We start from the raw sequence: 27,294 nt of genomic DNA, 5'->3' as shown, positions 1-27,294 counted from the left end.
AAGCTTGGTACCAACTATGGTACCGGAGGCCAGAGAGGTCATCTCAAGCAACACCACAATATCATTTGGGAAGCACACATGAGGAAGATCGAGGAAGGCAAAAGAAAAACAAATCCAAATGTATCCCTTGGTATTGCATCTCATGATGACGAGAGGCTGATCGTGCAGGGGGGAAGTGAAGAAGCGACAGACATTTTTTCTGGTACACCCAGTTCTGCTGGCAACAGCACTGCAGTGGTATCGCCCACACCCTCTACCCCTACAACATCTATGATGCACACTAAGAGTCTGGGAGAGACACCAATGCGAAAAACTACATCACTGGGCCTAACTGGTTTGAAGACATCATCATCATCATCACGTAAAATGATCCAGCCCACCATTCGTGGAATGATGTGGTCGGAGGCACCATTTGAATGCAACCACCCAATGGTACGTCTGTATAACGCAAAGCTGGCTAAAATGCTAGCGCTGGACCTTCTCCCTTTTTCTTTTGTGGAAGGGGTGGGGTTTCTAGAATTAGTGGCAACAGTCTGCCCTAAATGGAAGGTTGCTAGCCGGTCCTATTTTGCCAGAGTTGCGGTTCCAGCACTATATCAAGATGTGCTGGAGGTGATTGGGGCAGCTTTGCAGAAGAGTGCTGTTCACACTATCCACTTGACAACAAACATGTGGACCAGTTGCCAAGCCCTTGATTACATGTGCATCACTGCACACTGGGTATCTTTTGCAGGGTCTTTTTCAGGGGTTAGAGACAAGTCAAGTGCAGTTGTTGACCTTGACACAGTTTTTCAAGCTACTCGGAAACATGCAACATTAGCCATGTTTGCCATGGAGAAAACGGTATACAGTCAAATTATCGAGTTTTTAATATCGAGTTACATTAATATCGAGTAAAAAATATAGAATGGACACAATATCGAATGGACAGAATATAGACTACAAAAATATCGAATAGAAAAGCATAAATATCGAATCCAAAAATATAGAATGGACAAAATATCGAATGGACAGAATATAGACAACAAAAATATAGAATGACAGAATATAGACAACAAAAATATAGAATGACAGAATATAGACCACAAAAATATCGAATTTGAGGTAAGTAACTTAATATTAATTTTTTTAATTATTTTTTATTTTAGTATATGTGGGAAAAGTGTATATTTATTTTAAAATGTATTTTAATTAATTAATTGTATGGTATTTAATTTTTGTGTAATATAATTCTGTAGCGGGTTGTGGGTTTATAGGGGAATATGGTGGGAAGTAATTTAAATATAATTAATATGTTAATTTATTTATTGGTATTTATTTAGAATTAATTGTTAATTGATAATTAATTGATAATTAATTAAAATATAATTGTGCATTATTTTAATTAATTGATTAATTGATAATTATGTTAATTTTATTAATGTATTTTCTGTAGCGGGTTGTGGGTTTATATGGGAATATGGTGGGAAGTAATTTAATTATAATTAATTAAATATGTTAATTTATGTATTGGTATTTATTTAGAATTAATTGATATTTAAATTTTTAATTGGTAATTAATTAAAATATAATTGGTAATTCATTTTAATTAATTGATTAATTGATAAATATGTTAATTTTATTGTATTTTCTGTAGTGGGTTGTGGGTTTATTGGCGGAATAGGTTGAGAAGTCATTTAAATTTAACTATTTAAATGTTTAAATGTATTTATTGGTATTTATTTTGAATTAATTGCTATTTAAATTTTTAATTGGTAATTAATTAAAATATAATTGGTCATTAATTTTAATTAATTGATTAATTGATAATTATGTAAATTGTGTTAATGTTTTTTCTGTAGCGGGTTGTGGGTTTATAGGGGAATAGGGTGGAAAGTAATTTAAATATAATTATTTAAATGTTTAAATGTATTTATTGGTATTTATTTAGAATTAATTGATATTTAAATTTTTAATTGGTAATTAATTAAAATATAATTGGTAATTCATTTTAATTAATTGAATAATTGATAATTATGTAAATTGTATTAATGTATTTTCTGTAGCGGGTTGTGGGTATATAGGGGAATAGGGTGGGAAGTAAATAATTATAATTAATTACATTTTTAAATTTATTTTTTGGTATTTATTTGGAATTAATTGATATATACATTTTTTATTGGTAATTAATTAAAATATAATTGATAATTAATTTTAATTAATAGTTTAATTGTTCGGGGCGTGGCTTGGACGCCACGGCATGATGGCAGACCCGGTGTGAGCTCCGCGAGTCGGCGGGGCTCTCCTTCCAGTTTTTGACGTTTCCGCACCGCGTTTTGCTCTCCAAATGTCGGTATTTGCAACCGGACCATGAGGTGAGTTGACTGACACCAATTACTTCACGCGTCTATCGCCGGAGCGATAGTTTCGATCCAAGTCGCATTCTCCTCAGACCGGGTGAGAGCGGCCGCCATTTTAGGCTGCCTCTCACGGCGGTAAGCCCGTTTCCTGCAACGCGACTTTGATGGACACAATGCTGTACTCCATTTGGATTCCTTTGTCCTTCTAGCAATGTTAATTTATTGATGCTCAATTTTCTTTTTTAATACCCTTGCTCTCCTTACAGGTGCGTTTTACAGATTTTTGCGCCCTTTTTCCTCATCGCCTCCTACTTGTGCCACAGTCTTTTTGGACTCTTTTTTTCTCTATTTTGCTACTTCCTGCTTTCTTCTGCATTTCCTCACGTCGACCATGGACCTTGTTATCTCTTTCTACTGTTCTTCTTGAATTAAAGGATCTCCTCCTCATTTGACGGATTTGCTGAATACTTTCCGTCACCTTTTCTTCTGATGCCAACTCCTCTTCAATTGGGATTGTGTGTGGCTGCTTTTTTTTCTTTAAGCCGCTGAGCACATGTTTTCCTATCTTTTGGCACTGCAACCCTATTGAATATTGCTTCGTTTGGGGAACTCTTGTGTTGCTCCACCTTCTTCTATATCTTTGGTGTATTTCTCCTCATCTTTTAATATGGCTAATGACTCTCACTCAGTCCGTTCATCTGTTACTGGTACCAAGCCAAAGAGCCAGAAAAATGACCCTCCATCCCCAATCCACGCTTCTCCTAACCCAGTCTTGGATTCAATTTTGGATGAAGTGCGTGGTCTTCAACCTTTCATGTCCTCAACTAATGAGAAATTGAAGCAAATGGAGGAAAGGTGGATAACTATGGAGGGCAAGGTGCTGGAACTAGAACAACGCGTCAGTAATATTTAAGATGTCTGCTAAAATACCGATGCTAGAGCAGGAAATTCAAAGACTGAAATTGCACACGGAGGACCTTAAAAATAGAAATCGTGGAAATAACCTACACCTTTAGGTCTGCCGGAGAACGTTGAGGGGTCTAATATGGTTGTGTTTCTACAGAAAATTCTACCGGAGCTACTTGATCTTTTACCCTCCTCTACTCCTCTAAATATTCAAAGAGCACACCGACTGGGTCGACCTGCTACTAATTCTGCTCGACCTAGAGGCATCATTATGCTTTTCCTGGAATTCACCGAACTAATGTCTGTCCTGAAAGCTGCTAAGCTTAAACGTCATCATATTTGGTCGGGACATAACATCTATATCTCTCAGGATGTTTCCAATGCAACGAATGCTCGCTGTGAGGAGTTCCTGGAGTTACGTCCCCAAATGAGACATCTTCACCTTCAGTATGGTATCCTCCATCCTTGCCTCTGCAAGGTTACTCATGATGGGCGCTCACGTACTTTTGATGATCCTGTAAACTAAAGTTATTCTTACAAAGTTTTCCTTCCACTGGAATGGATACAAGTGTTTAAATGTTTTCTTTATCTTTCTCTTTCACGTTTACTCCCTCTTATCTTAGACATCTGCCTAGTATTTCCCTAGCCATTCCTTCTTTTCAATTTTATTGTTTTGCTGTCTTCCCTCTTTTATAACCTTCAATCCTGGCGTATTCCTACTTGAGTTGCTCTTTCCTTCTCTCTGTGTCTGTTATATTTCTTTCTCTCTCTTTCTCTATGCCAGTGGTCTGCCTTGCCGTTCGTCACTATGCTCCATCTTCATTGTATTTTCGTTTCTCTACAGATCTGGTTCTGTTGCCATGATCTGTTTCTTCCTCTCTCCTTTCCCACTTTCTATATCCTCTTCTCTACTCTTTCTCTCTCTGCTTCTTCCTTCATTCTCTCTTCTTGGTCATTCTGTTTTTCTATTTCTCCTTTATTAATATTGATGCTTTTGTCGGAGTTCACATGTTATACTTATATAGTTCCTCATGCTGATTTACCCTTTTGTAACATTTTTGTTTGCTGTGTTTTACTTTGTAGTCTCCTTCCTGAAGTGTCTTCCCTTCCTATGTCTTCCGTCCATCCAATCCTCCATTATGTGTAATCTTGTCTCATGGAATGTCTGTGGTCTTGGTAACCCTGTCAAACGTCAAAAGGTATTGTCCCATTTATCTAAACTTCAATCTCAAATTGCGTTCCTTCAAGAGACTCATTGATCTGATGTGGAGTCGTTAAAGTTAAAACGACATTGGGTGGGTCAAGTTGTTTTTTCCCCTGCTTCTAATAAGAAATGTGGTGTCGCTATATTATTCCACAAAGCTTTGTCTGTTCAAATTATTTCTACTGCACATGATGATGATGGACGATGGGTGATGGCTAAGATTGTAGTCCAGAACAAGACGTTAGTTTTATTAAATATTTATGGCCCTGTTCGCCCAGATCCTAAATTTTGGTTGGATATTAAAATCCTCCTATCTTCTATTGATTGCCCTAATATTGTTGTGGCCGGGGACTTTAACCAATGGTTGGATCCTTACTCCGATAGACTATCCAAATGTAAATTTCAACCTAACAAAACTCACGAATCCTTTCAATCAGTCATTGCCTCTCGTCCATTTTATGATGTATGGAAAACGTGCAACCCTGATTCTTTTGAATATACTTTTTTTTCTAACATGCATCATACCAGGTCTAGAATTGACACATTTTAGTTAGTAAATCCTTGCTCCCCTCTATTCAGAAATCGGAAATTGTTTCCATTTTAATATCAGATCACGCACCTGTTTATGCTACCCTTGATTTTACACTTACCACCTCGAAATTTAGCCATTGGAAATGTAATTCCTTCCTTTTATCTGACCCCCTTTTTATTAAAAATATCACCACCTTCATTACTGAATTTTTTGCTTTTACTGATCCCTCGGATACATCTATTCCTAACACTTGGGATGCTTTTAAGGCTGCCTTTGTAATATCTTTTGTCTCAAAGAAGAAAAAAGTTGCTAAAGCTAAATATGATGTTCAATTGCTAACTATTAAACAACTAGAACACACTTATTTTACTTCTAAAGCTCCTACTGCCCTTCATGCCCTAATTGCTGCAAAAACAGAACTTACTAAATTGGCAACTTTTGAAGCTTATAACATTTTGCTTAAAATCTAATCTAAATACCACGGGGGGCAAAACAAAGCTGGCAAGATGTTGGCTAATTATTTGAAAATTAAATCTGAATGCAAGACCATTGGGCCTATTCTTAATGAATCCACCAACAAATTAGTGTCTTCGGATGAGGATATTGCGGATGTCTTCCATGACTATTATCGGTCCCTTTATAGAGATGACACTTTCCCCTCTACCCAGAACCTTGATTCCTTTTTTTCAGGTCTTCCTTCCCCTCCAACACTCCCTGATGGATTTGCTATGTTAGAGAAAGACATTACTCTTCAAGAAGTCATCACTGCCATCCATGCTTTGAAAACATCTAAAGCTCCTGGTCCTGATGGCCTTCCTGTCGAATTTTATTCTGCTTTCTCTTCGATTTTTGTCCGTAAACTTTTACAACTCTTCAATTCTTTTATTGCTGAGGCCAAAGCTTCAGGGTCCTTAATGGACGCGTTAATCATTATTATCCCCAAACCTGATAAAGACCACTCTCATTGTAAACATTTCCGCCCTATTTCCCTATTCAACTATGATTGCAACATTTTTGCCAAGATCCTTGCTTCCCGCCTTGACAACATTATTCCCCTTTTGAAAACAGATCAGGTTGGTTTTGTGAAGGGTCGGTTAGCATCGGACAATGCTCGTATGTTTGCTAACATTATTTCCATTAGTAAGAAATTTAAAGACCACCTTGCTTCTCTCTTTGGATGCAGAAAAAGCATTTGATCGAATTAATTGGCAATTTATGTTTCAGACCCTCCAATGGTTTGGTTTTGGATCCTCTTTTATTTCCTATGTTAAATTATTATATTCCTGCCCCCGCGCCAGCATTTTTGTCAATAATCAGTTTTCTAAATATTTTTCTTTATCCCGCGGTACAAGGCATGGTTGCACCCACTCTCCCTTATTATTTATCCTATGCCTTGAACATTTTCTAGAACGTATCCACAATAATCACCTGATTAATGGTTTTAAATTTTCCTCTGTTGACATAAAAATGTCTGCATATGCGGATGATATTTTAGTTTACATGTCCAATCCTGCTGATTCGTTGCCACATTTTATGAATGAAGTCCAACTCTACTCCTCTATCTCAGGCTATAAACTCAATTTATCTAAAACTGAAGTTCTGCCCTTAAACTCTATTTGCTCCCAATTTATGTTCAGTGATACAGACTTTACCTGGTGCACCTCTAAAATTAAATTTTTGTACATTTGGTTTTCTTCAACCCTACTCGACACTCTTAAATTTACTTTTAATAATTTGATTCAGAAACTACAAGCCCTTCTCCTCCTGTGGTCCCCACTTTTTCTTTCCTGGTGGGGTAGGCTTGACACTATTAAAATGATGATTACTACCCATGTGTTGTATACAGTCTCTATGCTTCCCCTCAAAATTCCCAATGTGTATTTTTCCCGAATAAACTCTATATGTACAAAATTCCTTTGGAATAATAAACACCCTCGCATTGCTTTGCTTAAACTTACTCGTCCTAAAACTAAAGGTGGTGTCCGATTCCCTCTTTTTAAAGCTTACCATTCAGATTTTCTGCTTAAACAATCGTTTTCGTTAGCTTATGACTTTCTAAACATACCGGTCCCCAAATGGGTTCTTTTTGAACGTTCACTTTTGAAGGATTTTCCTTTCAAACATGTTGCTTTTATGTCTAACTGTTCTTTTTTATCCCAATACCCCATTTTGAAATACTCACAAACTCTCATCTCCGATATCTTCTCTAAAAATGTAAACCCCTTGCATTGCTTTTTATCTTCCATTATTTGGTATAATACATTTCTCAAAAATAAAGGTAAATCTTTTTACTACAAATATTGGAAGGAGAAGGATGTATCTTTTGTTTACCAATTCCTCCATAACGTCACTATTATTCCCTTCCATGATTTGCAACTCCGTTACCACATACCTGACGCTCTTTTTGGTGAATACACTATTATTGCTACAGCTATCCAATCCTACTTAGCCACTTTTACACTTCCAACTGACTTTCCCTCCATATCTCCTTCGACCCTGTTATATCCTTTATTCTCTACACACAGACCTAAGGCTGCTCTTGTTTATACCATATTGTTATCTAATTCTCAAATTCGTTCCAAATCTAATATTGAAGTTACTTGGGAAAATGATTTATCTGTTTCTTTTTCTATTACTATGTGTGAAAAACTTTGGTCTATGTTATTTAAAGTTTCTGCAGCTGCACGTATAACTCAATCTTTATATTTTGTCTATCATAGAGCTATTATTACTCCTGTCAGCATTTGCAAATTTTCTCCTAATTCCTCTCCCCTATGTTGGTCTTGTTCTAATGCTACAGGACACTAATTCATTTATTATATGAATGTGCTGCTGTTTCTTCCTTTTGGAATTCAGTTTGGAAGGTTTGCATGTCAATTTTGAAGTTTAATACTGCTATATCATTTATACATGTGTTTCTAGGATCCTTATCGCCTGCTATTGATATAGCCTCATCTGAATCTAGACTGTTTGACCTTTTTATCGCTCTAGCTTTTAAGGTCATTCTATCGTCCAGGAAAGACAATTCCAAATTATCATTATCCATGTGTTGGAACTTCATTTGTGATGAACATAGGATTGCTACTGTCTCCTCTTCCTCCATCCTTCAAAAAATAAAATCCGATCTATTATGGCTTCCTTTCACTTCCTATCTTTCCTCTATCACTCTAGCTACCTGAGTCTTATCTGCTTTTTCCTCTTCTCTTCTCTCCGCTTCCTTTTTCCTCCTTCTTCTTCTTTCTTTCCTTTCTCTCTTCCTTTCTCTCCCTCTCTTTTCTCCTGCCCCATCCCCTGCCTATCATTTTTGATATATTGAATCGTATACTACTATGCCTGATTCTATTTCCCTATTCATGATTATAATGTTTTCACTTCATGGCATGTACTCTGTTTTATTTGCAAAAATCTTCAAAAAAACTTTATTAAACAAAAAAAAATAGTTTAATTGTTAATTATATGAATTTTATTAATTTATTTTCTGTAGTGGGTTGTGGGTTTATAGGAGAATAGGGTGGGAAGTAATTTAATTGTGAATAAATAAATATTGTTATTTATTTATTGGTTTTGTTTTGTTGTAATTTTTAATACATTTTTAATTGTTAATTAAATAATTGTTAATTGGTAAATAATTTGTATTAATAGGTAATTATTTGTAATATTTTTTTGTATTTTTAATTGATTAATTATTATATTATATAAAATTGTTAATTATTGTTAATTAATTTGTATTTGCTATTAATATTTAATATATTTTTATTCATATATGAAGTATTCACTTTCTCTAATGTTGCACTCTCTGGAGTGTGAATAGTAATTTTTACCCCTACGCTGTCCAACGCTTTCCCTACTGTTGGACTCTTTGGAGTGGAAATAGTAATTTTAATTCTCCCGCTATCCAATGCTTTCCCTACTGTTGCACTCTTTGGAGTGGGAATAGTCATTTTTACCCCTATGCTATCCAACGCTTTCCCAACTGTAGCACTCACTGGAGTGGGAATAGTAATTTTTACCCCTACGCTACCCAACACTTTCCCTACTGTTGCACTCTCTGGAGTGGGAATAGTAATTTTAATTCTCCAGCTATCCAATGCTTTCCCTACTGTTGCACTCTTTGGAGTGGGAATAGTAATTTTTACCCCTATGCTATCCAATGCTTTCCCTACTGTTGCACTCTTTGGAGTGGGAATAGTAATTTTTACCCCTACGCTATCCAACGCTTTGCCTACTGTTGCACTCTGTGGAGTGGGAATAGTAATTTTTACACCTACGCTATCCATAGCTTTCCCTACTGGTGCACTCTCTGGAGTTGGAATAGTAATTTTTATCCATACGCTATCCAACACTTTCCCTACTGTTGCACTCTCTGGAGTGGGAATAGTAGTTTTTACCCCTACGCTATCCAACGCTTTCCCTACTGTTGCACTCTCTGGAGTGGGAATAGTAATTTTAACCCTCCCGCTATCCAACGCTTTCCCCACTGTTGCACTATTTGGAGTGGGAATAGTAATTTTTACCCCTATGCTATCCAACACCTTCCCTACTGTTGCACTCACTGGAGTGGGAATAGTAAGTTGTTTACCCCTATGCTATCCAACGCTTTCCCTGCTGTTGCACTCTCTGGAGTGGGAATAGTAATTTTAACCCTCCCGCTATGCAACGGTTTCCCTACTGTTGCACTTTCTGGAGCGGGAATAGTAATTTTTACCCCTACGCTATCCAATGCTTTCCCTACTGTTGTACTCTTTGTAGTGGGAATAGTAATTTTTACCCCTACGCTATCCAACGCTTTGCCTACTGTTGCACTCTGTGGAGTGGGAACAGTAATTTTTACCCCTCCGCTATCCAACGCTTTCCCTACTGTTGCACTCTCTGGAGTGGGAATAGTAATTTTTACCCCTACGCTATCCAACACTTTCTATACTGTTGCAATCTCTGGAGTGGGAATAGTAACTTTTACCCCTACACTATCCAACGCTTTCCCTACTGTTGCACTCTCTGGAGTGGGAATAGTAATGTTAACCCTCCCGCTATCCAACGTTTTTCCGACTGTTGCACTCTTTGGAGTGGGAATAGTAATTTTTACCGCTACACTATCCAACGCTCTCCCTACTGTTGCACTCACTGGGGTGGGAATAGTAATTTTTACCCCTACGCTATCCAACACATTCCCTACTGTTTCACTCACTGGAGTGGGAATAGTAATTTTTACCCCTACGCTATCCAACGCATTCTATACTGTTGCACTCTCTGGAGTGGGAATAGTAATTTTTACCCCTCCGCTATCCAACGCTTTCCCTACTGTTGCACTCTCTGGAGTGGGAATAGTAATTTTAAGCCCTACGCTATCCAACGCTTTCTCTACAGTTGCACTCAATGGAGTGGTTATAGTAAATTTTACACTTTCCGCTATCCTACGGTAAACATTTTGTAAATATTTTATTAATATTATGTTTATATATATATATGTATTAACAAATTAATTTGTAAAATATATTTTTTTAATTACATTAATTAATTATTAATTTTAAGGTTATTTAAGTAGTGTAATTATGTTTAAGGTAATTACATTTATTATTTAATTAATTTTTAATTAATTTAAAACATTTTTAAAAATTCAATATTTTGACTAACTATACTTTTTACATCGATATTTTTGATTCGATATTTTTGTACTTACCTGTTTGGAGATAAGAGGTCGATATTTTGGTATTCTATATTTTTACCTCGATATTTTTGTAACTCGATATTTTTAACCTCAATATTGTTTCAGTGATCCGGAGAAAACTCATACTGCAAAAAACATTTTGGAGGAGTTTAACAGTAAGGTCTCTGAATGGCTGCAACCAAGAAATCGCATAATTGGTTATGTTTCCACGGATAATGGCAGTAATATAATTAAGGCCATGCAGGAAAGTGAATATTTCAAAGTGCCGTGTTTGGCGCACTGTATAAACCTGGTTGTTCAAGATTTCTTGAGAAATGAAAACACAGTCAAGAAGTTACTGACCACCTGCCAAAGAATATGCACACATTTCAGCCATTCTTTTAAGGCCCGGAAGGAGCTGAGGAGCATTCAACATGAACGTAAAGTGCCAGTCAAAGGACTCATCCAGGAGGTGGCAACACGTTGGAACTCAACCTTTTACATGCTTGAGCGTCTGTTTGAGCAGTGCATGTTAACCAATGACTATGTCTTTCAACTAGGTTCTACTATGAAAGACATGAGGCTAGAGTTGGAGGAATGGAAGCTAGTTAAAAGCCTGACAGACATGCTTCGTCCTTTTGAGGTTTTCACGCGTGAAGTCAGCAGGGAGGACTGTTCTTTGAACAAAGCTATCCCATTGTTGGTCATGCTAGAGCACCAACTGAAGGCGGTGTCTTGAACGTTCAGAGATGATGTTGAAAAGCAAGACGCATATCTGTTGGCGGAGAGGTTATTAAGCCACCTAGTTGCCAATGAAAGGCTTAAAAACATACATACAGAACAACATTACATTTGTGCCACTAGTCTGGATCCACAGTACAAAAAGGCAGTGGCCAGCAAAGCATTCATTCCTTTTGATGAAGCAGATGTTTCAAAGTACAAACATTGGCTAGCTGTGTCAGTCACTCGTTTTGAAATAGATCGGCAGAAAATTCAAGGAGCAGTCAGAAGTCCAACTGAATCAGCAGGCCATCCAGCGTCAAGTTCCACTTCTGAATCTGTGGGCGAAGGGAGTCACTTTCCCTCACAGCCGTTATCGACACCAGCAGCATCAGTATCAGCATCCTCACTTGCACCAGGCCCAGTCATAATATTATCGGAAGCGGATTGGCTAACTCATCAAGGGTTTGCTCGTTCCAGTGCTGCGAAGGCCACAGATGGTACGCAAAGTGGAGCAACCGTGGGGAACCTTGAGTCGATGGTGCCGGCCTATCTGGATGACCCAACAGAGGTCTTTGTTAATACGAACCCATTGCTGTATTGGTACAGGAAAATGGCTCTATGGCCACTGATCACCAACCTGGCTATAAATTATTTGTCTTGCCCACTGGCAAGCGTGTCTTCTGAACGTGTTTTCAATGCTGCTGGTGCCATTGTAACTTCAAAAAGGACCCGCCTCTCGGCCAAAAATGTGGAGAGGTTAACACTGATCAAGATGAATCAGCACTTGATTCCACCAGATTACAAACTGCGTGAATGCACGCAGGAAGAAGATGACACCGACTTAGGTGACGGTAGTTCTTCTCTGTTACCTGACCTACTCCCATCTCAATTCATGGAGTTTGAGGATGAGCTCTACTTCCCTGACACCAAGCCCTGAAAATGACTTCCTTTTTTTTGTCCTTCTTCACTTTTATTCCTTTGTGTCTTTCTTTGTTTTGCAACTTTTACCACAACAAAACTCTAATCACCTAATCACAACAAGTCCATCAGCAGCACTGTCTTCATCTTATATTCCTTATTGATTTGAAGATGCCGCAGTCTGCATTCCTGAGGTTCACAAGTTCACAACTCCCTTATACTCCTCCTCCAGACTCCCTCTATCCATTTACCTCAAGGCAGATGGATGGATTACGACGAGTCCCCTCAAGTGGGACTGAAATTACTGACTGACTACATGCTTGCTGATTGCTGACAGAGTTACTTCTGATATTGACAGGAGAGGCTGCACTGTGGGCCCTCACTTTCCGACGAAGATGCGGACAAAAAGTAGAACAGGTAATGAATAATTGAGAAGATGGCATGCAGTGGACAGCAATGGCTGTCTGGCTCTGATGAAACCAATTGCTGTTTGTTTTTTTGTGCATGAAATGATGATTCATATGTCTTGTCTTAGTTATTATTTAATCTTTCACACAGTAATTGTAACTCATGTCAACAACTCTGTTTTTTTACCTTGTTTAATTAAAAAATTGTACTTCAAATTCAGGGGCCACTATATTGCATTTCACAAAATATGCAAAATGTCCTTGGAGCGGACTCACTTGCCAATATACCATGATGATTGATTAAATAAGATATCTTTTTTCTTTACAGTCACTCACTGGGATGGACGGATCATCAGCATTGGTTTACGGAAGAACTATGGCCAATTCGTGAGTGGCAAACAGGTAAAGCAGTCTGCAACAACTACTACAGCAGGACTACATGTCTGTCTATTCGTGGTATGTATTGGTCGAGGGCGAGGCAGTGTACTGTTGTTGTTATGCCAGGCAGAGTCCACTCCAGACAACAGTTCATGTAAAATTGGGGCTATGTGGCTTGCTGCATACAATTAGATATGCTTTGTCTGTCTGACAAGGAGCCTAACTATGCTACATCAGGTTGCTTCACTCAGTGGTGCCTGCCTTGACCCTCTGCATGGCACTGCCTCAAGCTTGGGCCAAACATCCGTTATGTTTGCAAAATTTGCTGTTTTTCAGTATTTTTGGCCCATGCTTGCGGCAGGGACATGCAGACGGTCAAGGCAGGCACCACTGAGTGAAGCATCCTCCTGATGTAGCATACCTAGGCTCTTTGACACAGACAGACAAAGCATATCTATGGTTTAGGGTTTAGTGCGATTTACTAGGGTTTTTGGGTTTAAGTTGGTATGGTTCACGCTGATTCTAGGGCTCGGGCCCGATGCAAGCTCGTTCATAATGATGTTGGCAATGTTTTAGGTGGGTTTGGTGTTCTTTGGTCCAGAATTGGCAGAATTTTTGCCTTTTTGGGTGTTTTGCGGGCGCGTGTTTTTGGGTGAAAACTAAGTGAAAACTAGTCTTAGACCTTTTTCTTCTTCTTCTTCAGAGAGCGTAGTGGTTCGATTTTGTTCTGCCTTGCTGAGATTCTTGTGAATCGCTGGAACAAGTGACTGTCCAGGTAAGTTTCAAGAGGATCGAAGTAGTGAAAGTGCTGAAAACAGCAATGTTTTGTGAACAGCGCAATTTGCCATGTTTTGAATATACCAGTATTGCATGTTTTTGAGGGCTGTTTGGGGGTGTTCTAGATTTGGGGAGGGTGTGGGGGTCTGGGAGCACTGCTGGGATAGCATAATTTTGATTGGAAGTGATTTGAAGAAAATCCATGGTGGGAAAGAGGAGTTAGGGCCTAGCTGCTGTGGCAGGGTTTCCGTTCTCCCACAGAACAGTGCATAGAGATCTAGAACCTTAGTGAATTAGAGTGACCCAAAACTCACCTTAGTATCCAATATCCCCTTACCGAGCTAGCTACAGTGTCTCATTGGTCATAATAGACTCCCAATGACTTAGACAAACCAGAACATGAACTTAGGTTACCTCAGGTATCGTGGAACACATGAACAATCTTTCGTTCTATAATCATTTCAAACCAGACCATGGAGTAAAGAGGACACGTGCATATTTGAAATATTTATTAATCAATGCAATGTTCTCAAACGCAGTATCTTATACAATACTAACAAACAGATTATAAGAATCAAAGTTATCAGCATAGTTACTAGTCCATAGTACGCAAACGGTGATAGCATATTATAATGCTGAAATGAATAGGAATTAACAACACCTATTTCTCACCTCCCAATTTAACATATTATATTATATTATGAAGGTCTCTTTTGGGTTTTAGCAGGGCGGGCCCATACCTCTAAATGTCAGTAGGAGAGGATCACATCATCAGCTACCAGCTCTCTGCATGCAAAGCATCTTCAAGTGTGTTCTTGCATTTCCTGTAACTCTTTCTTAAACCCGCTTAGAGCCCAGTGTTGGCAGCAACTGTATTTATGTTATGTCTAATGTGGTGCGAAGATCAGACCTCCCAGCAACCTTGTATCAAGTTATTCTTAGAGGGTTCAGCACTCACTGTTCAGACAGTGTACTAAGCAACACTGATATCAGAATAATAACACATTATTCTCAAATAAATCACATCACTCTTCTAGGTTGAAAGCTACAACAACAAGTATGTGTCATGTGCAAACTGAAGCCGAAGGAAAAATGGCGTTTAAACATGTAATAAGCTCATGCTAACTTAACACAGAATATATAAAGAAGTATCTATCTGACACCCCCCCAATGATCAGAGCACGGTCAAAAAAGGAAAGCCAATACTAGAATAGAGGCATAACATGAAAGCAGAGTTCAACAATATTGAGCAAAGCTAAATATAAAATATGTATGAATGCATATGTATGAATGCCTATAGTGGCCAAACGAAATTTAACAAAAGACTGCAATGCAAGGCCTCTAAAGTACAAGGATATAGGACTAGGCCGCATAAATCCAAATGTTTGAAAAAGAGGAAAAATTTTTGGCACTTTAAAAAAATATGAAAGACACGTGCCATAATAACGAAAGTCTCCAAGGCATCTCATGATTGGACAGAATATGCAAAATACGCAGCAACAGCTTCCAACATGAAATCACTGTCATTATCCGAAAATAGTTCAGCCATCCAATTAAGTAATGGGAAAGAACATATGTGCTCCTCCAGCACCGGATCCTCTTGCAACATCAGAGGACAATTCGGTGGGTTCTCAAGAACGCTATGTGCCAGAAAGTCATGCGCCGCTGCGGGTATGTCCCACTGACCCATTAGTCCATGCATCGCTGCCAAGGCCATAACCCTTTCGCCAGAACAAACCAACTCGTGAGCAACTACGGGGCTCATCAGGTGATTAAAATCGACGTCAGGAGATGTCTTCAAGCAGAGACACAAATCAATGGCCCAGTCGAAATCGCAGCTCAGTCAATGAAACACAGGCTGGACACATGTGAAATAGGAAAATCGAAACGATAATCCAAAAGCCGTGCTTAAAGTCGCAAGCGGCAGGGTGCCATAGTAATCAAGCATCCGGTTACGAAACAGTGTCAGGAGGCGTTGAACGGCTTCTTGCGCAGGATGGGCATCCATGTTTTATAAAGCAAAACAATATCAAAATCATGCAGCCAAAGTCAGCAAAACAGGGAATCCGCCAAACAAACTTGAAAATATAGAATGGAAGAACGCGGGGATGACACCAAATATTTTTTTCAAAGGTAGTCACGAGACCACTGCTAACTAATTTAAAAAAATGAGCGAGACCAGACGTGGAGGAGGCATTAAAGATTTGATGTACCAGCTCGCAGAAATGAAACGGCAAGTCAGTATTTAAAAGTGCCTGCACCTCTGTGCGTGTGTTAGCTATGTGAAGGACATAAGTTTCACGGGCCGAGCTCAGGGCCACTTCTTTTTGAGACAAAAGGGCTCTTATTCTACTCATACCATTGAACTCCGCTTTCAAGGTTGGGATGTGCGGCCAGATGGAAACATCTGAATTCCCATGTGTGGGAGGATATAGCACATTTTTGCAACACACCACACGTTCTGATACAGTTACCACATAAGCGATACCGATTATTAAACCACAACACTCCTCGTTATTCAAAAGCAAATAACTACCATTTGTCAATAATGTAAATGTGGGAACTATCGCTGGAACTGGTGTGCCTTTTAAAACACAAGCCAAATTAGGCCGGTCCTGATTACAAGAACCGTGTAACTGGATGTGTCGGCATATTAATGAACGGTCAGGCGACTGCGTGCATTCTTCACCATTAAGATTCACTTCCTTTCCATCTTTAAGACATCGGTATGTGTATGGTAAAGACCATGCCTCATGGAGGAATGCGCTGCCTAGTGGTTGATATCGCCCTATTGCAATGTACCGCATACAATTAGTGAATTTGTACAAAGCAAATGGTAATGTAATTAACCCATGGATAAGTGACTATAACAAAACATACACAAAATAAAAAAATGCACATGTCAAGCCATCAGATATACTTGCTGTATATCAAGCAGCACAGACAAAACAATAACATGTGAATAAGCGGTGACACACAGCAACCTGGCACATGTACTTTATGCACTATAAACCTGCAGCCAAAAACCCAATATTTGGGCCTCTCTAAATTTGTCAGGTCTAAAATCCCTACCCTCCTGTTGACAGTAGATCATCATCATCAGGCAGTGTGAATCTGCTGTCAGATATAACTTTGCTGTCTCTCTTCTAACATACAGGACCAACTAAAATATTTCACGACAGGGCCAAATACATAAACAAAAACATGAACATTTCTTTCCAAAGAAATTACGCAAACACATCTCCTTTCAATTAACCAAACTCACGTGTCTTGTCAGCCTCAGAACAATCCATGAATAATCTGCAGGCAGAAGCAGAAAAATACACAACACAAAAAAACATTTTAACATACACAAAAATAAATGTTCATTACTTACTCTCTTGTCAGTTCACCTCGCAACATCAAGCCACCTTATTTTAACCGTTCTAAAAGAAATGGTTATACTGACACTCCATATTAATTTGGAACCTATAATTTCCACTTGTGAGAAATAATTCCTAACTTAGGCCTGCAGCCTATAGCCTTCAAAATTTTTGAAAAAAGGGCTGCATCTTATTTTCTATCTAAGCCTTAAAATGCAACACTTCGTTTTCTGTCAAACGCAACTAGCAAACATTATTTTTCTTAGAGTGGAGACACAAATATACCAGTTCTGCAGAACATTTAACACGACATTTGGGATTTCCAAAGAAACCCCTTTTTATTTTCCCTTGTAAATTAAGTTCTTTCATTTTATTGATGTTCTCACGGAGAAACCAGAAACCCCACTCTTAGAGGCCCATTCAGCAAGGTCATTCTGCATTCCTTGGAGGCAAAGTCCTAATTAAGAGGTCACAAATGTCAACATGACGGCCTTCTCCATTATTTACAGGGAAACTAAAAGATAACATCTCAGCAGCGCGTCTCTGCAAGTCTCTCAGCCCTCAGCTTCTGCCACACTGACGCTGTCAAAGCCAGAAGGCCTAACCTGCAATAATTCACTCTATTTTGAAAAATAATTTCTCCTCTTTTTTTTTTTAGGCGCTAAAATTATCTCTATTCCCAGATCATTAAACTACACTTACTGTCAATAATTCTCAAAACCTAATGACACCCAGACCAGTTTTTTTAGAGTAAATGCTTGTTGCAATCCTATGGTACACACTTCATCAGTCTTAAATGAACAAACTTTCTGTAGGCCTAGCTGAAGCTAGAACCTTCAACCCTGATATTAAAAAAACCCTGTGTACTGGCACATTAACCCACTGAATCATAAGAAGGCACAACCTGCATATATATATATATATATATATAAATATATATATATATATATCTATCAAAAAAACCTAAATGTATGCATATGCTTAAGCCTGAGACACTTTAAAAAGTACTCTGAATGAAAGCAAAATGCAATTTAAACAGTGCTTTTACTCAAAATCGACTTTCATATTTTGGGCACTAAAAAATGAATATCCTACAATTTTCTTGCATAATATGCATTACTAGAATGTCTATTATATAACCCATGAGTCAGGCATTTGAAAATAATAACTTGTACTTTATAAAAATGAGCTTGCTTGCGCCTATGCCAAGGGGAAATTATACACACGAATGCTTGTCATTTTAGTGATGCAACATAACTTAAATCACATTTTAATGCTAGGAGGTCATAGTATGAGTGTTAAGCTTTATGCATTTTAAAAAACGATTTTTGTAGCACTTATTTTTGTTAATTATTTTTAATAATAAAAAAAAAAAAATTCTAATAAAACCAATGATTCCTCTCTGTGATTGTTCTACATATAAGAGCCCGCTGCATCCCTTGCCTATCATTCAGATGCATTAACTTACAAACCTAAGCGCGTATGCCTAACTTAAAACGCGTCACATTCCTGCGTCACATTTCTGCGCCACATTTATTTAAAAGGACCGTTATGCAAAATTCCACCCGTGTTTAACTGGAAAAAGTGCTGGCTGAATAAACATTCCTATCAAATACACTGCAGCTGAAAGGTTTGCCTGTGAACATATAATACAATGCATCTAAGGAAAATGCTGTAAATTTATTTATTTTTGCAAAAATAGATAATGTCGTTTTTTTTCTTCTGGGCCTTATTTATATCTATTGAATGTGACCCACACACACACATTGAGCTCATTTCAGACATAAACAGAAATCGTTCTGCATATCTCCATTCATAAAATTGCACAGAACAAAGGATCCTTGTTTTGTATTATGTCATATTTTAATTCCCGGGGGATACAAAATCACCAAGGAAGAAATATGTTTGTAAATCTAACCCATTTAGATATTCCCTTCAGGGGAAGCCGGCTAATCCAAATGTATACAAAGTTGGCCAACACAAATCTTCAAATTTGCTAAGATCAGGCATCTTATAGCTCACTAATCTAGCTTCAAACTTCAAGGGGCTATCTCTATCGATACACTTGTAAATATACAAGACCCTTGGTTATTGAAAATTGCAATCTTCAAATAGAACTAAGGACAAAAACGAACTAAGCAAAGACCACAGAACCATAGAACAAAGGACTGGGAGCGACCCACTTATACCTCAACTAAAGCAGATTACCTGCCTACACAAATTGCAATTCGCATATACAAACCTATACAAACCTTGTCCAAATTCTAACTGCCAAGTTCTAACTGCACTAACAGTCTCTTTTTAAAAAACTTACGCCAAAAAGGTTCCTCAGTCAGGAGTGACATCTTTTGGAGAGTTTAAGTCAGAAAAATCAAAAATATACTGGCCCGCAAAGACAAAGAATCCCCCAGAACCTCTGTGCACAGAGTACCTCTTTTAGTAGATTTCTGTCTTGCCTTCCCCAGTAGATTTCTGTCCTCTGACAAGATTACTCCTCCAGATAGTCACTTCTTGATGAGGCCCCACGTGGGGCGCCATCTGACGTACCAGAAATCCACAATACTCCTTCTCAGGGGTCTTACCAATAAGTAGTCCATTGAAAAGCAGCAAAGAAATCAACAGAGAATCTGAAATATGAAAAGACATCTTTATTACAATTAATTGTGAGGCTACGTCCCCCAGTCACACCTAAAGCAACTTAATGAGGTAGCCTCCTGAATGGTCTCCGCACAGACCTTTTATTCCATTTATTGTGCCCTAGGCAAACATTCCTTACTTCACAGTTGGCGATTCACATATTTTTACTACAAAGAAAAAGCAGTCATGATGACAAGTCCATATTTCATTTTAGTCAGCCCATAATTAACTATCCGGCAAGGCCTGGTTTTTCCATCAGATATCGACGGACCCCTAATAAAAACGGGCACCTCCTCCTCGTAAAGCAAGTCATAAAGAAAGAAACAGAGACAGGTGTGTGTAATATTAGACATAGTTTGTATGTGATGAAAAGGTTTACGACATGTGCACCTGGATGCTAATCTCATTCGGCCACTGGGAAAGGAACTGTCCGAACAGGTTTGGCTTGGGGCAGTGGGCTCAGCTTGCCCAGGTCATGCAGGAGTCAGTACAAACCCATGCTAAGGTTACGTCCTTAAATGCTTGTTCTGCCATGGTGAGGGCCTACTGTAAGGGCAGTCCACAACATGGCTGCTATGCACAAGATGGAACCCAAGGGTTGAAAACAAAACCTTCAAATACACAGTGAATCCATTCGTCATTTGCGGTTCGCTGATACCAAATTCATAACAGAATCATGATATTTAAAACACAGGTTCAGAATTTTCAGTACCACATAAGCCACGTTGCTGCAGTGGCTTCAGCTACAGAAAACGGTAAAGATTCTAACCTTTCAATATGTAACATAGAAAATGATGCATCATGCATTGAAAGCATGCGTTGCTTTTCAGTCAAATTAAATGGGGCAAAGAGGGAAGACACGTTCATGTAACTCCAGGGCACACGGCCAGCCTTAAGTGTCTGTAGTGTCCATGCAAACTGCATTACAGAACGCAATTGATTTTGATATCGACCACTGCAAGCACTTTTTCCAAACTAGCTTGGTCAATAGCCCTTAGTCTTTTAGCAGCTTCAATTTGTGAAAATTTCCAAATCTCATTGTAAATCGCATAAATCCACCGTTTAGTTCTACCCTTAGCTGGGTCTTTTATAAAATCATTCAAATCTACATTATCCCTCAACTGGGACAGATGTAGTTTAACAGCAGCTAATGTGGAATGTTGTAGCCAATTCTGACACAATTTGCCCACTGAGTAAGTTGTAACAGTATGATCAGCCTCAAAACGGGGATCAGGTCTGACTTGTATAAAACCTTCAGACAAGCCCAGAAAACGACGTTGGCAAGAATCTGAGCTTCTATGCCACATCAGCCAACCCTTTGGATCCAAACTGGATACATTAAAGGATGAATTGTGCAATAGTGCTTGTAAATCACGAATGGACAATTCAGTGTAATTACTCCAACCTGAATATTCCTCCAATTCGGGGATAGTTGGTGTATTTAATTTTTTTGAAGTTGCCAATCCAAAGCATGTTGTTTGTGAGATGGTAGAATTTAGAAACAACATGTGATTCGGGATGAGACATGGACGGTGCAAAGCCTCAGTGCCTTGTACCTGCCAATCTTTGGTACCCCAAACCGATTTAAGGTCAATTATTTCCTTCCATAGCTCGTAGCCATCCACAGCTAACTTGTCTAGATAGGACTTCGAATACAGCAATTTAGTATTGGTAAGTCTAACTTTGGACATGAACTTTTGTGTCATTTGTACTGGAGTTGCCCTGTATAGGAGCTGGGCAATGTTCTCACTGTGTGCAATTCACATTACCCCTCCTGGAACTTGTTTTATGCAGAAAATGATTACCACAATGTTGAAAGCAAAACAAATCACCATAATTAATAGAATCCAGGTACAAATCCTCAGCATCAAAGGCAGCATAATATTTCAAATCAGAGAATAATGCTTCCACGGCCTGAATATCCCAATCATCAGAACGTATGTTTTGTTTCACTACATCCCCCATATTCACTCTAAGCACATTTGGAACATTAATCACTTCAGTTGGGCCATGGATTTGAAACCTAACCGCATCCCACACAATCCCATCAAGGACAGGCCAAGCAGTGATGTTAACTGTATTCAACTCCCTTTTCAGTCTGTGCGCTGAATGTGACGAGGAAAGTGGGGCCAATGTTCCATTAAGGTGTCGAATTCCTGTTCTCTCTTTGACATAGTGTCCATCGATCAGACGGAAAAAATAAAACACAAAACCAATTGATATAAAAAGATACATTGAAAAAAGAACCAGCTAAATATATGTCCAAGGGGTAATCAAAAAATGTTTCTTAAATAATGTGACATATTTTGCTAAACGTGAGGGTTTTTTCGAATGTGTTGTAGAAGAGTCAAAAGAGAATCTGGATTCAGTGGCCAAACGAGTCTGTAAATCGGGCATTGATAAATCAGTTGGATAGGTATAATTCAGGTCATCATTATTATTAATAGGAAAAGGGTTCAATAAAGGACTGGAACCCACCGGCATCTCGAGGGTCACCGCTGGCTCAGCACTAGAAGTAATGGCCAACACAGAATGTCTCACTATGGAAGGACAGGATACTGCTGGTGTCATGCTATGAAGAATCGGTCACCCTGTGTGTCTTGACATTGTCAATTGAGATGAATCTGTTTTCCTTACGACCTCGAAGTGGTGGTAATATGACTGTTCTCGTGCCCTTCACTCCAAGAACTCGAACCGGTGCACGATATGAAGAACCAAACTCTTTCTTGTTATCGATCTTCTCTTGAACCAGTTCTCCAACTTGGGGTAGCCAGCCAACTACCGGGATCTGCAACGCATCATCCGATGTGGAGGGCAAATGTTCCTTAGCTAGACTGTCTCTGGTCTTTTGTATATTCTGTAAAACATTGCAATGTTCATCTACGTCAAAGGCCGCGGCCTGGGCCTTGCAGTCTAGACCGTCGAGGTCAGGAATATACATCTTGATACCAAAGAGCATTTCGTACGGGGTCCGCCCACCCAGAGACCTTCTAGGGAGATTATTAAGAGCACGCTGTACGCCATTAAGGTGGGCCAGCCAGTTTCGGCCAGTGCCTATAACTCGAGCTGTCAAAGATTGCTTTAAGTCACGGTTCATTCGTTCCACTACACTGTTACCCTCAGGTCTGTACGGAGAAGAAAACTTGACTTGAACCCCCAACGAAACCATAGCATCCTTATACGCCTTAGAGGCGAAAGCCGGACCCTGATCCGAATGTAAGGTACCACAGGCAAAAATCCCTACAAAGACACGCAAATCTCTTATGACAGTCCGTGAATCAGCGCTGCGATGGGGCCATACCCACATTAAGCGTGTGCATGAATCAACTGCTACAAGGATGTGCTTATACGCAGTATCAGAAGAAAAAGGACCGCAGTGATCTAAATAAACACATCCTAGTGGTTTATTAGAAATGTACAACTGTGTCTGTGGCGGACGCGCAGCAGTCGAAGGCTTGATCTGCTGGCAAATGTCACATTGAAGGACATAATCACGCGTCTGTTTGTATAGTCCCCGCCACCAGAACCTCTGTTGTAGCTGAGTTACAGTGGCTGAGACGCCCGCATGCGCAGACGCCACACCTTCATGAGCCGCTGTAATCAGAGTAGCTCTGCGATCCGAGTTGGGAACTAAACTTTCACCAACATCAGGAATTTTCACATAAGGAACCTTATCGGGACTTAAGTGGAATGTGTACTTCGAAGGGAACCCCGCAGGATATTTACCTCCCTTCTCAGAGGCAGCAACAGTTGCCAAGACGTCATCATCTATTTTACTTTTGGACCGTGTAACAGCTGCAACTAAGTATTTTGATACTGCTGACTTCGCCGCTTCATCAGCAAGCGAATTACCGACAGCGTGGACTCCCACACGCTGGTGACCAAGAGTATGAATCACAAACACGAGTGGTAACTTTTCCCTAAGTTCAGCCACTCGGACCCAGATAATTTTATGTTTTATTGTGCTACCTTTGGAATCACGAAAATCATTCTGAATCCAAAAGAACAAGTTCTCATTGTAAGACTGGACACAGTAGTAAGAGTCACTTACGATTAAAGTCGTCACACATGGATCAGCGTACTCCAATGCGAGCATCAGAGCACGAAGTTCTGCTAACTGTGCGGTGCAGTCCCCAAGTGTCTGCGTGTGCACGACACTGGACTTGAACTCATCGTTCACCATGGCACCGACCACAATGGCGCACGCGGAAACGTAGGCATGTTTAGAGCCATGCGCAACCTGCGCCGATCCATCAGTGTAAATGATGCAATGGAAATCCTCCAACGGCCGCATTGCTAAAGGAGCCGGATGAACGAATTCATACTGTAAGTACTCCTGCGACCGTAAAGTGGCGTAAAAAATAAACGTGACATCCTGGGATGACAAGGATGCAGCCTATTGAATCCACCGAGGATGCAAAGCTTTGGAATTAGGTACACTGGCTTTCGTAACTGCCTCCAAGGCAGGACACGGGGTAACTACCAACATGCGTTTTCCCTGTGACAGGGCATGTTCCTTAAGAATTGCCATCTGCACAGCCGTCAAAACTTTCTCCACAGTGGAAAATCGCATTTCAGCCGAAGTGTACAAGTGTGACTTGTAAGCAACAGGTACTGTATCTCCTTCATGAAAAGTTAGGTACGTGAAACCCACCGTCCCAGGGATAATTCTCATCACCAGGTTGGTCTGGTTATCACGAGTCTGTAAGTATTCAGAAGCGAGCAAATCAGCTTGCAAAGATTGTAGAATAGCTGAATGCTCAGGCAGCCAGCATGATTTGGAAAAAGATGGTTGTATCAAAGCATACAAAGGCTTGATACGCTGGGCGTATTCCGGAATGTATGTTCTCCCGAAATTTAAGAAGCCCAGTAAAGATTGTAATTTTTTCAGAGTTGTCGGAGAGCGCAACTGTGCGCATTTCTCCAGGAAATGAGGAGCCAATCCCTTTCCTTCATTGTTAAGCTCGTAGCCTAGAAACAACACTATGTACTCTGCAATGTGCGATTTTGCAAAGTTAAACTTGTAACCCATGTCTGCAAAGTTACAAATTATGCTATTAACTCGACACGGATGCTCCCAAAGTTCGTCGTCTTTGAGATAAATGTCATCCACATACGAACAAGCAACTGGGTCGATTCTCTCCAAAAGAGAGACTATGCGGGCGGAAAAAACTCAAGGACTATTCTTATAGCCCATTGGGAGACGCTGAAACATTTTTTGCACACCGCCGCATGTAAAGGAGGTCCATTGGGAACTTAGACCATCCAATCTATGGGCATAAAAACCATTGGAAATGTCAAGCGTGGTTTTGAACCGTTTACGCTCAAGACTATTCACTAGGGCAGAGCCGTGAGTATTCTGTACTGCACAGTTATGGCAATGCGAGTTCAAATGACGGTAATCCAAAACCAAACGATATGAGCCGTCCGGCTTGTTTACAGTAAAAAGGGGGTTATTCATCGGTGACACACACGTTTCAATTACACCTTGAATTTCCAATTGTTCAAGGATAGCCGTGACTGAAGCTTTGGCTTCACGTCGTATGGGATATTGGGGTTGAGGCTGTGGCTGAGACCGTAAAGGAATCTCGTGGCTCGGAGACAATTTATCCCAGCCACATTGATTGCGGTACACAGCCGGCGCAAGCGCCAGAGCCCACTCTTCTGCAAAATGCAGCGCTTCCACTCTCGAAACAGTGTGCGCGAAACTGGGGAGGATCACCTCCTCCCCTCGCGGAGCTGCGAGAACAAAAGGCAGGGGCCAGTCAGCCTCCGAAAGCAAAATGTCATACGTAGAAGAAAGATTTTCCCAAAATACCCCTTTTACAGTTCGCTGTATGTCACCTTCTATTAACAGGACAATTTTAAAAAGTCTAGCAGGGGGAGCAACTCGTGTATCAGCTGTTTCAATCACAACATAAGTGTCAGTCGCTGTCACCTTCAGTAGTGGACGGAGGGCCTCTCTCACTATGGTAATCTCCGCCGCGCTGTCCAGCAAGGTCAGAGCCCACGTCAGATTCTGAAGCCGCGTTCTCACTATCTGGGACATATCGATGCGCTGTTAAGGCGGCGACCTTCTTTTTGGCAAACTGTGGTCTCTTGGGCGTAGTGCCTACCTGCTGCTCTCCACCGGTTCGCGGGCGGGGCTGACCACGTCCTTGCTGTCCACCCCGTCCCCTGCCGCCCCCTCCTCCACCGGTTGTCGGGGCCGATGAGTCCTGAAAGGAACGAGGAGAGCGTTGGTCAGAAGCCTGAAAACGTTCAGGTGATTTAATCATAAACTCGATCCGACTGCGCAGGCAACGGAGACGCAGGACGCGAAACCTGTGTTTGTTGTTGTTGCTGTTGCTTACCCTGTTTCTGTTGTTTAGGCCAATTTTGTTTTTTGGACTTGTTTGTAACGTCCGTTTCCGAAGCTTGTCCCTGGGGCTGCTTCTTCTCCTTAGTAGAAAAAGGCTTAAGTCCCTTAGCATTGCGGCCAACTGTTTTATAAGCTGCCACAATTATTCTTGCTAACTGTCGGGGTTTCTCGGCATCGGTAAGAACCGCCAAAGCGTTAGCCACCTGAAAGTTCACTGCATCCCCCTTGACATTCGCAAGGATCAGATCGCAAACTACATCAAAGGTGCCACACAGGCGCATACCCAACTCAACCGCAGACTCCGGTCCGTGATCATCTTGAACACGTTTAAGGACCGTAGACAGATTGGACACAGACGGGGTGCCAAAGCACCTCGAATAGACCGCTGCAAAAGTCTTACCCCAGGTTTCACAGTCAACAAGCTCAGGGGCCAAATCTTTCGGCAAACTAAGCGTAAGAATCCGGTGTTTTTCACCAGGAGTCGTATTAGGAAACGCAGCCTCCAGCTGGTCACATTTCTTGGCAAGCCAGAAAGGAAAATCCTCCTTATCCTGGGGCTTCTTGCCCATTACGGAATTCACCATGACAGGACTGATTTTCAAACCAGCCTGCCCTGCCGGAAGGGCTGCACCTCTAGGGGCTGCTCCTTGAACATTACGACTTGTGTAATGTACAAGCGCTCTGATCACGGCAATAGCGACAACATGAAGTCGCCTAAGTTCACCTACGTTACAATTGCCGTGATTAGGGTGAGGAGTAAATCCAGCCAAAGCGGGCCAATTTGAGCCCGGAATGGACAAAGGACCTAATCTCGGAGCGGTCAAAGAATGGGGTAGGGCGCCACCAAACCAAACTCCATGCTGCCAAACATCTATAGGAACTTCCTGTGCTCTGTATGGAGCATAATCAGCAGGTACAACAGAGGTAGTGTACGAGTGGAACACAACAGAATTTGCGTCCATCGTCGGAAACGTCACCCACGAATAAAAGAGTTCGTACGGGTAAGCATGTTCCGCACTCACCATCATAACCACAGCCAAGCCTTCCAAAGGAACATCATAGGCCCGCAAATGATCCTGCACCGCAATGCGACTATGTAGCGGAAT

The 27,294-nt window shown here is 40.3% G+C and overlaps 1 pseudogene; it reads right to left on the bottom strand.

Moving 5' to 3' along the window:
* LOC144820080 (uncharacterized) overlaps positions 1 to 26,757 on the bottom strand; it is an 82,484-nt pseudogene extending 55,727 nt beyond the window's left edge.
* Positions 26,758 to 27,294: the final 537 nt, after the last annotated feature.

The sequence above is a fragment of the Lissotriton helveticus genome, chromosome 2_1 (assembly GCF_964261635.1).
Source record: "Lissotriton helveticus chromosome 2_1, aLisHel1.1, whole genome shotgun sequence".
NCBI lineage: Eukaryota > Metazoa > Chordata > Amphibia > Caudata > Salamandridae > Lissotriton > Lissotriton helveticus.
Note: the sequence above shows the minus strand (reverse complement) of the source record. Positions and strands in the feature narration are given on the sequence as shown.